Raw genomic sequence first — 11,907 nt, forward strand, 5'->3', positions numbered from 1 at the left:
AGTGCGCACCAGCTGCTGCTCAATGGAAAATCCACCACTAAACAGCCAAGACCAAAGGTAGATCGAGTAAAACACTCCCAAACCATGGGACTGACGAAGCCGTTCTCCCCTGAAGAGCTCAATATCAGCATCAACACCCTTAAAACTGGTAAAGCCATCGGACTGGATAACATTTTCAATGAAGAGATCAAGCATTTTGGACCTCTGATGAGGAAATGGATCCTTCAGCTGATGAATAAGTGCATGCTGACAAAAAACATCCCAAAGATCTGGAGGAAAACCAGGATTATTGCCCTCCTCAAACCAGGCAAAGATCCAGCGCATGCAAAGAGCTTCCGCCCAATTTCCCTGCTATGCCACCTCTACAAGCTGTTTGAACGCTTGACTCAACAGACTTGCCCCTGTTGCTGAACCAGCCATCATCCCTCAACAAGCAGGATTCCGACCTGGCAAATCTACAACAAGCCAACTTCTGAAGCTAACTCAACACATTGAGGATGGATTCCAGAAAGGACTGGTAACAGGAGCCGTCTGCACATGACCTTCAGTGTGTGGAAGTTGTGCAGGTGGTGCACACCTTCACACAGCACTTCCTGTTCTCACTCTCTATTTACATTTGTATATAAAGATATATATAATATATAAATATGTATATATAAAAAAATAAATATATACATATAAAGAGATACAAATATATATATTTTTAATATGTATAATATAAATATATATTTATCTGAATATATATATATACATATATATTTATATTATTATATTTTTATGTATAAAAAAAATAATATATGCATATAAAAAAAATAATATATATAGTTATATAGATATATATAAACAAATATATATTAAAAAAATTATATTTCGTATAAATATATTTTATATATAAATATAGATATATAGACCAGGTCCAGCAGAGTCCAGTGGACCAGATTGAGAGATGATTCATCATGATTCAGATGATCAATGTATCGACACTAAAGAGACGAACGCTGCATCAATGTTTACTGATATCGCCATGGCAACCTGACATACCAACAACAACAAATACACACGCACATATGACACACACACACACACACACACACATGAGTAAAACACACACACAGATTGTTAGTGATGCTTATTAGTGAGCATCATCCATTTGGGAGTGAGGGGGATTCACCCCCCCCCCTTCACCCCCCCCCACACACACACACCCTTTGCCATCTCTTATCAGCAGCCCGCACACACACACACACACACACACACACACACACACACACACACACACACACACGCGCGGACCATCAGTGATGTCACTAGGCTAATCTCGTCGCGCCTCGGAACCCAATTAAAAACACAGAGATGTGGCATCAGGAATCTAATCACATTCCAGGGAAAGGGCGTGTAATTTATTTTACTGCCGGGGTCGAGATAGAGAGAGAAAGAGAGAGGGAGAGGGAGAGAGAGAGAGAGGGAGAGAGAGAGAGAGAGGGAGAGAGAGTGAGAGAGAGAGAGAGAGAGAGGGAGAGAGAGAGAGAGGAGAGAGAGAGAGAGAGAGAGAGAGAGAGAAAGAGGGAGAGAGAGAGGGAGAGAGAGAGAGAGAGAGAGAGAAAGAGGGCCTCCGATCTCAACCCCGAAGGGTGCTCGGGGGCTGGGTGCGTCTACATGTGTGTGTGTTGTGTGTATGTGTGTTGGTGTGTGTTGATGTGTGTGTGTGTGTGTTGGTGTATCTGTGTGTGTTGGTGTGTGTGTGTTGGTGTGTGTGTGTTGTGTGTGTGTTGGTGTGTGTGTTGGTGTGTTTGTGTGTGTTGGGTTGTGTGTGTTGGTGTGTTTGTGTGTGTTGGTGTGTGTGTGTGTGTTGGTGTGTGTGTTGGTGTGTTGGGTTGTGTGTGTGTGTGTGTGTGTGAATACATGAAGTGGTTATAGGCTCAAAGGAAATGTTGCCAGGGCATAAAAACAACACAACGCCTTAATCCAGCTCCACAATAGAGACACACACACACACACACACACACACACACACACACACACACAATAAGCCTGCAGGGACCCCATGTGGGGGGTAAGTGGTCGTGAGTGTGTGTGTGTGTGTGTGTGGCGCTATAACAGCTGAGCCGATTGAAGGTCTCTGGTTCGTGGGCCGGCGTTCTGAAGCCTCTCATCGGGCCTTCTGGCGGCCGCCATCTTGGTTTCTGTAGTTATGCAACACGAGGCCTCTGATTGGTCGCTTTGTTTACTCACGTCACTGAATCAGTTGAGTTTGTTGTGTGAAGCTGACGTCACAACCTCCCCTCAGACGCTGCACACGACATCACTGACCTTTGACCTTTGACCTCACATTGCATCAGGAACAACTCCCAGATTAAACACATATATATATATATATATATATATACATTTTACAGATTCCTGCAGAATTGTTAGACGCAGGAAAAAGACTTTCCACGAATCCTGAGACGTTGTCATGGCGACGTCATCGAGTCATGCAGCGTTCTCAGAATGAGGGAGGAGCCTGTGGTGGAGGGGTGGTGGTGTGTGTGTGGGGGGGGGGGGGCGGTAGAGGTGGTCCGTTCATGACCTATAGTCAGGAATGCCGTCTTCCCGTTAGGGAGTCACGGGGACTTTACACCAGCAGGAAACCCGACACCTCAACTAGAGAGGCCTGTCAATCACCGGTCAGGGGGGGGGGGCAGTGGGGGGGGGGCTGCTCCTTCTTGCTGAGATGGGAGCAAACACAGTTGACAGCTTCCTTCCTCGCGGTAAACACTGCAGCGCCACTTAGACACGGGTCACCCCCCCCCCCCACACACACACACCGACATGTAGCCCCGCCCCCTTCTCCTCAAACCCCTCCAAGTTTGGGACGGCCCTCCGTCATGCAGCCGGGACGCTACCTTTCATCTCTTCACCGGACACACACACACACACACACACACACACAAACACACTTTATTTTAATCACAATAAGCAACAATAAGCATCATTTAATTTAGTTGCAACGTTGTTTATTGATAAGGAAGCAATACAAATGGAGCGTTATTGTTTTACATGCTAATCAATCAATATATTTATATTAACTAAAAATAACTATAAATAATTAAAATTAACAAAAAATAACTGAATGAATAAAATAAAAAAAATAAAAATAAAAATAAAAAAAATAAAAAAAATATATAAAATGTAATAAATATATAAATACATAAATAAATAAATAAAATGGATTCATTCGTCCCCCAATCACGTGCCACAACAACGTTGAGATTATTCCGTCTCTCCTGATTCCAGAGGAAATTAATTGCGACGCTTTAATCTTTGTTTTTCTTTTTTTTAGAACAACACTCGAACACAACGACCGGCGAGGAAATAAATCATCAGCAAAATGTTGGTAAGATATGTGTGTGTGCATGTGTTTGTGTGTGTGTGTGAGTGTCTGTGTGTGTGTATGTGTGTGTGTCTGTGTGTGTGTGTAGGTGTGTGAGTGTGTGTATGTGTGTGTGTGTGTGAGTGTGTGTGTGTAAATGTGTGTATATTTGTGTCTGTGTGTGTTTGTGTGTGTGTGTGTGAGTGTGTGTGAGTGTGTGTGTATATGTGTGTATGTTTGTGTGTTTGTTTGTGTGTGTGTGTTTGTGTGTGTGTGTGTCCGTGGGGATTGGATGGTTCTAGATGCCGTTCTCATCCTAATTGAAGTTGGAGGTCTTCTGAAGTAATTAAGATAAGAGCAGAGACATCATCATCATCATCATCATCGATGTTAATCGTCGTGATGAAGACGAGCGGCGGCCATTTTTTTATTTTCCCTCCTTAATTCCACAGCGTCGGCTTTTCTTCACTAACAAACAATAAATAAATAAACAAAAAGCAGCGACGTGTTGACTCAACACTTCATCTCACCTTACACTCACACACACACACGCACACACACACTCACACACACACTCACACACACACTCACATACACACACACACACACTGTGCCTGCAGCCTCCTGAGGAGGTTAAAAGCAAAGCTTCAGTAATTGTGTTTAACAAAACATATTACATCACGACACCCCGCTGTGAAGTCTGAGCCGTCTATGTAGGCTACACAGTGTGTGTGTGTGTGTGTGTGTGTGTGAGAGTGTGTGTGTGAGTGTGTGTGAGTGTGTGTGTGTTGAATTCTCTTGGGTACTGGAACCTTTTCACTGCGAACTGAGCAGCTCAGAAAACACACTTTAAGCAAATGTTAACCCTCTTAACCCGCCGACAATATGTAAATTCACATTGTCCACTAGACACCACACACACAGACACACACACACACACACACACTACACACACTTACATTCGTGGCTGCAGGATTATAAAGCATTCAGAGGCAGCATGAACAAAAGCAACGTCTTAAATGCTGGACAGGTGTGTGTGTGTGTGTGTGTATGTGTGTGTGTGATTGTGTATGTGTGTGTATGTGTGCGGTTGATTTAAGTGTTGGCACAACGTCAGCCAGCTTAATCCTGAATCCCCCCCCACCTCCCCCCTCCCCAAGCTTGGCCACAACTAAAACAGGTAATACACACTGCAACCAAAACCAGACAATGTGTGTGTGTGTGCGCGTGTTTTTGTGTGTGCGTGTGTGTGTGTGTATTTTATGGTTTCTCACAGCTATTTTGGAGAGGGATGCGAATAAGAAGGAACAATGCAGGTGCCACCAACTGTCTTGGGTGCTGTCCAATGTGGTGGCTGTGTGTGTGTGTGTGTGTGTGCATGTGTGTGTGCATGTGTGTGTGTGTGTGTGTCACCTCACTGGTTAAAAGCAGGAGTTGTCAGTGGAGTTAATAAAGGCTTCTGGAGCAGCGTCTTCCTCTGGTGGTTTGAAGCCCCCCCCCCCCCCCCCCCCACACACACACTGCTCTGCTTCCTTTTTCTATGTATGTATACAGTGTGTGTGTGTGTGTATGTATGTGTGTGTATGTGTGTGAGTGTGTGTGTTTGTGAGTGTGAGTGCATTCCACCTCACATTTCATCCTACATTTGACTATTTTAAACATCATATTCTCGATGTTATTTATGACATAAATATATACAAATACATACCGATACATATATATATTTATGTATGTACATATATACATATACAGGACTGTCTCAGAAAATTAGAATATTGTGATAAAGTTCTTTATTTTCTGTAATGCAATTAAAAAAACAAAAATGTCATGCATTCTGGATTCATTACAAATCAACTGAAATATTGCAAGCCTTTTATTCTTTTAATATTGCTGATTATGGCTTACAGCTTAAGAAAACTCTAAAATCCTATCTCATAAAATTTTAATATTTCCTCAGACCAAGTAAAAAAAAGATTTATAACAGCTGAGTGTTTGTCAAGGCTCAGGAAACCCTTGCAGGTGTTTCGAGTTAATTAGACAATTCAAGTGATTTGTTTAATACCCTACTAGTATACTTTTTCATGATATTCTAATATTTAGAGATAGGATATTTGAGTTTTCTTAAGCTGTAAGCCATAATCAGCAATAAATCAGAATAAAAGGCTTGCAATATTTCAGTTGATTTGTAATGAATCCAGAATGCATGACATTTTTGTTTTTTTAATTGCATTACAGAAAATAAAGAACTTCATCACAATATTCTAATTTTCTGAGACAGTCCTGTATGTATATATATGTATGTATCAAAAAAAAAAAATATTAGAAAAATTGTTGTTTTTCTATGAAGAAAAATATGTATATATACATATTTATATTAATATGTATATATATATACATACATTAAGACAAATATACAAACAAAAATAAATGTATATATATAAATAGATATATAAACATATATATATAAAAATATTGATATTGAAAAATACATATATATATATGTACATACTTATAAATATATATATATTGAAGAAAAAAAATATATTTTTTTAGGAATATATGTATATTTCCCACACACCATGCAACCAATGATCCTGCACACACACACACACACACACACACTCTCTCTCTCTATCGGTGCATCTCGCCCTCGGGGCTCTCTATGTATTCCACGGCGTCTGAATTACCACACACACACTAATGAGAGCAGATTAATGGAGCTCCGCTACGTCACCTGTCGCTCCGAGGCACGCGGACAGGTAGAGACGGAGCAGACACAGGGAGCCACGCCCTCATGTAGCCCCGCCCAACTGGAAGTGGGGAGAAGAGGCCGGTCCCTGGACTCACAGTACTCAATACTAATGAAACGTAATACTTAAAACATTCTATTTGCTTATTTTCTAGAACGCCTAAACATGTGTAATATAAGAAATATATATATTTAACTTTTATGTTCAACTTTTGTTAACGGCTCAAAGACGCACCAGAACAAAGTATTAGATTTGACGAGTTAAACGTGTAATTTAATAATTCAGTCGTAGACGCAGTAACAATAATATATAAGTCAAAGAAATAAAATTAAAAAATCAATAAAAGTATGAATATAAATGAATAATATGAATAAATAAGATTCCTTAAAGGAGAACAAACAAACAAAAACTCAACAACAGTGGCAATGACCCCCGCCCCCCCCCCATCGTCTAATTGAACAACAATAATAATTGTGATGTAAAATAACGGCCTCTGATTGGCCGACACTTGTTTAAATAAGACACCTTTGATTTGAATAAGATTTAAAGAGCTAAACGTGGAATTTCATAATGCAAATCGCCGATGCAGTCACAATAATATATATATATATACTGTATATCTTTTTTAAAAAGTATAAATATGAATAAATAATACAAATATTGCAGGAACAGAAACAAATAAAATTTCTTCAAGAACAACAAATAAAAAAACAACAACATTGCAAATGTCCCCCTGAGGTTAATTGACCAATAACCCATTGTGATGGAAAATACTGGTCTCTGATTGGCCGACAGTTGTTCATTAAGACGCCTGAGATCTGAGTTATGCATCCGTGGTTATTGAGGTAAAACCCCAGGTAGTCGCGTTGACGCCCCCAAGCTCGTCTGACAGGCTGCAGCGAGCAGCGGCGTCCAGAGCGCGCACGGCGCCACACAAATAAATAAATATCGACTTCTTCTCTTTTCTTCGGGTCCCGTGTCAAAGGGAATGAAGAAATAATGGCGCTATAGTTAATTCCCCCGCACTCTGAAAGGTGCGACGCGTCTGAAATGTAATGACTTGGCTTGCTGAACTGAAACCGAACACGGCGTTAAACCGGCGGCGGCGTCGTGGATGGCAGCCGAGAGAGAAAAGAGGCACGAGGCAAAGGTTCCTTATCCAAATTAATACGCAGCGCCGCTTTCATCGCGGCCTCATTGAGTCATCGAGACGGGGACGCACAATGGCGCTTTCAACTCTCGCTTGGCAAAAGATTCACCTCCCCCCCCCACCCCCACCTTTTTCCTTTTTCTTCTTCTCTTTCTTTTTTCACTCACTCCAAACATTTTCCTTATTTCCGACACGTCCATCTCACAGAGAGAGTTTCCGCTATTCATCTATTCCCCTTGCATCTCGCCTTTCCGGAGCCATCTTTTTTCACGCCCCCCCCCCTCCTGGTCACCGGGGAGCTCATTCTTAGTTGCACAAAAAACGTCCGTCACGGATTGCCTTCCTCCCGTCCGCCTGTGAATTAGCCGTGTGATTACACTGAGCTGGTGGGGCCAAGCCCACGGTTGGATTAGGGGGGGCGGGGGGGCGGGGGGTGCTCAGGCCCTGTGATTGGAGAAGCCCAGCAGAGTACAGACAGGCTCGAACCCAGCGGATGGGGGAGGTGGGGGGGGGGGGGGGTAGCGCTAGCGGGCTAACTAGCCGCGGATGGCGAGATGCTTGTTGTCGCTCTGGAACATCGCAGCCGGAGCCAGGAAAGTTCATCCAGATGGAGCCGGAGCCGGGGAGCGCCGAGAGGACCGGCTTTGGGTGGTTGTTTTGGGTTTTGGATGTATGAGGCCGGCGGGTGGGGGGGGGGGGGGGAGGGGGGGTGACATTAAGTTAAGTGGAACTAGATCCTTCAGAGTGGCGACGTTCGTCCGTTGTTTATGAGCCGTCATGTTCAAATGTTGGAAGACGTTAAACGTTTGTTGGAAGACGTTAAACATTCGTTGAAAGACATTAAACGTCATTGGAAGACGTTTGTTGGAAGACGTTCGTTGGAAGACGTTCGTTGGAAGACGTTAAACGTTCATTGGAAGACGTTCGTTGGAAGACGTTAAACGTTCGTTGGAAGACGTTAAACGTTCGTTGGAAGACGTTTGTTGGAAGACGCTCGTTGGAAGACGTTTGTTGGAAGACGCAACGTTGGTGGAAGACGTTCGTTGGAAGACGTTCGTTGGAAGACGTTAAATGTTCGTTGGAAGACGTTCATTGGAAGCCGTTCATTGGAAGACGTTCATTGGAAGATGTTCGTTGGAAGACGTTCGTTGGAAGACGTTCGTTGGAAGACGTTAAACGTTCGTTGGAAGACGTTCATTGGAAGCCGTTCGTTGGAAGACGTTTGTTGGAAGACGTTAGACGTTCGTTGGAAGACGTTTGTTGGAAGACGTTCGTTGGAAGACGTTTGTTGGAAGACGTTAAACGTTCGTTGGAAGACGTTCGTTGGAAGACGTTCGTTGGAAGACGTTAAACGTTCGTTGGAAGACGTTCATTGGAAGCCGTTCGTTGGAAGACGTTTGTTGGAAGACGTTAAACGTTCGTTGGAAGACGTTCGTTGGAAGACGTTTGTTGGAAGACGTTCGTTGGAAGACGTTTGTTGGAAGACATTCGTTGGAAGACGTTCGTTGGAAGACGTTAAACGTTCGTTGGAAGACGTTAAACGTTCGTTGGAAGACGTTTGTTGGAAGACGTTAAGCGTTCGTTGGAAGACGTTTGTTGGAAGACGTTAAACGTTCGTTGGAAGACGTTCGTTGGAAGACGTTCGTTGGAAGACGTTAAATGTTCGTTGGAAGACGTTCATTGGAAGCCGTTCGTTGGAAGACGTTCGTTGGAAGACGTTTGTTGGAAGATGTTCGTTGGAAGACGTTCGTTGGAAGACGTTCGTTGGAAGACGTTTGTTGGAAGATGTTCGTTGGAAGACGTTCGTTGGAAGACGTTCGTTGGAAGACGTTAAACGTTCGTTGGAAGACGTTCATTGGAAGCCGTTCGTTGGAAGACGTTCGTTGGAAGACGTTAAACGTTCGTTGGAAGACGTTCATTGGAAGCCGTTCGTTGGAAGACGTTTGTTGGAAGACGTTAAACGTTCGTTGGAAGACGTTTGTTGGAAGACGTTTGTTGGAAGATGTTAAACGTTCGTTGGAAGACGTTCGTTGGAAGACGTTCGTTGGAAGACGTTAAACGTTCGTTGGAAGACTTTCATTGGAAGCCGTTCGTTGGAAGACGTTCGTTGGAAGACGTTCAACGTTCATTGAAAGACGTTCGTTGGAAGACGTTCGTTGCAAGACGTTCGTTGTAGTTTGCGTGTGCATATCTGTGTCTGTGCGTCTTTGAGCCAATCCAAAGATGGCCGCCGGGGAGAGAGGAGAAAAGAGAGAGAGGGAGGCCGACAAAGAGAGGAGGAGAGAGATGGTGATACGAGGGGAAACGGAGACATAAAGACCCCCCCCCCCCATCATGCAGTGCTCTGTGAGCCTGTAAAGTACAATAAATATACACGTTATGGCGGCTCGGCCTTCATTACCTCGCCGTTTGAAAATCTAAGCAGAATTTTGTAATGGCGTGCGGCGCCGCTCCGTCAGGCCCGATAAGGAGGGCGGAGGCGGCGGGCCGTGTGAGTCTGTGACTGAAGACATGGCGGTTTATCGCCCTCCCTCCATCCTCCCCTCATCCTTCACCTCCTCCCCTCTTCTTCCCCCTCTCATTCTTCACCTCTCCAAGATACCCGCAGCAGTCGGAATGGATTCCTTCCCTTGTCCTGCTTCCTTCGCTATCCCCCCCCAACACCCCGGCTACATGCACACCGTCCTTCTCCTTCTTTACTCCCTCGCTCCCCAGCGGCTGCATTGTGATCGATTGTCTGAAAAAATCTTTTTTTTTCAAAATAAAAGCAGATAAAAACCCGGCTTCATTAAAGAGGTCGCTGTTTGTTCATGCACGCTTGTTGTTGTTCACGGAGGGACCTTGGACGTGTATCAGCTCCCATCAGGCCTTTCATTACACTCCTATACTAATAATGTTAACACACACACACACACACACAGGGGGAGATAAGGGTTCCCTTTTAAAAGCGGATGCATTATTTAACGCGGCGGCTAATGGCCGGATTGTCCCGTAACAATTGAATAACATCGGCAGATAACGGCGAGCCTTTTTAAAAAGGATGGCCCTGCAACGCCGGAGATAGTGGCACCGACGAAGAGGAGGAGGAGGAGGCCACAAAACACGGCTCCATCAGAAAGAGGGGGGTCGGGCTGTGAATCAATAACACGCTGGTCAGTATTAATCTGGCGTCGATGGCGCCCGTATCGGTGACTCCTCGTGGTCATGTGCTCTGATCTCCTGGAGCGCCGCTCAAGTGCTTAGAGGCCCGATAGCATCTAATGGGGGGGGGGGGGCACTCTGAGCAGGGTGTGTGTGTGAGTGTGTGTGTGAGTGTGTGTGTCGGACCGTGTGAGTGTGAGTGTGTGTGTGTGTGAGTGAGTGTGAGTGTGTGTGTGTGTGTGTGAGTGTGAGTGTGTGTGTGTGTGTGTGTGTGAGTGTGTGTGTCGGACCGTGTGAGTGTGAGTGTGTGTGTGTGTGAGTGTGTGTGTCGGACCGTGTCACCCGGGCCTCACACACTATCATATCAAACTAATCTTCTTCTTCTTCTTCTTCTTTCTCCTCCCAGCAACATGTTGTCCAATTTTCCTCCGTTTCACAAGGGATTTTCAAAATAAAGTTCCGTCTTCAGAGGGATAAGATAAGATAAGATAAGATAAGATATTCCTTTATTAGTCCCTCAGTGGGGAAATTACAGGATCACAGTAGTATAGCTCACTGATAAAACGAATAATAAAATAGAAACAAGTAATATAATAAGCATTAAAAAAGAAAACATCAGTAGAATATAATAAGCATTAAAAACAGTAGAATATATGTACAGACTGAATAAAAAGTATATATATAAACAAAGTATATAAACAAAAAGTACTTCAGCATATTGCACATGTTGTTGCACCAGGTAGTGGTAGAGTGATAAAGTGATAAACTGCTGAGTGACCAAGTTCAGTTTGGTTGTGAAGTGGCCTACCGGGAGCTCAGCCGGTTGTGTAGCCTAACCGCAGGGCGAAGAAAGGACCTGCGGTACCTCTCCCTCAGACACCGGGATGAATCCGCCTGTGACGCATGGAGCTGTCCTGCGCTACCAGTGTGTCCTGCATGGGGTGGAGGCGTGGCTCATCATGGACGACAGCTTGGCATCATCCTCCTGTCCCCCACCACTTCCACGGTATCCAGAGGACGCCCCAGCACGCTGCTGGCCTTCTTTATCAGCTTGTCCATTCTCCTCCTGTCAGCTGCAGTGATGCTGCTGCACCAGAAGACCACTGAAGATGGCTGATGCCACCACAGAGTCGAAGAAGGTCTTCAGGAGTGCACCCTGCACCCCGAAAGACCTCAGTCTCCTCAGCAGAAAGAGTCTGCTCTGTCCCTTTTTATAAAGTGCATGTATGTGGTCGGACCAGTCCAGTTTGTTGTTCAAGTGAACACCCAGGTACTTATAAGATTTGACGATCTCAATGTCTAGTCCCTGGATGCTCACCGGTACCGGAGGAGGGCGTTTACCCCGGCGGAAGTCCACCACCAGCTCCTTGGTTTTACTGGAGTTAATCTGGAGGCGGTTCCGCTGGCACCATCCTAAAAAGTCCTGGTTTAGCTCTCTGTATTCCCTGGGTTTGGGTTCAGGACCGACGCGGCGCTCTGGGGTTGGGCTTCTTCGCTCGTCTTCGTTCACTTTG

The 11,907-nt window shown here is 44.5% G+C and overlaps 1 long non-coding RNA gene across 1 annotated transcript in view; it reads left to right on the plus strand.

Annotated features, from left to right (window-relative positions):
- Positions 1–11,228, plus strand: part of LOC130200396 (uncharacterized) — an 11,855-nt gene extending 627 nt beyond the window's left edge. Inside the window, exons 1-3 of the long non-coding RNA XR_008833006.1 lie at positions 1–517; positions 3,323–3,372; positions 10,800–11,228. The exon at positions 1–517 is cut by the window's left edge and continues 627 nt beyond it. This is a non-coding gene — a long non-coding RNA (uncharacterized LOC130200396). The remainder of the gene's footprint in view (positions 518–3,322; positions 3,373–10,799) is intronic.
- Positions 11,229–11,907: the final 679 nt, after the last annotated feature.

The sequence above is a fragment of the Pseudoliparis swirei genome, chromosome 10 (genome assembly GCF_029220125.1).
Source record: "Pseudoliparis swirei isolate HS2019 ecotype Mariana Trench chromosome 10, NWPU_hadal_v1, whole genome shotgun sequence".
NCBI classification, from domain to species: domain Eukaryota; kingdom Metazoa; phylum Chordata; class Actinopteri; order Perciformes; family Liparidae; genus Pseudoliparis; species Pseudoliparis swirei.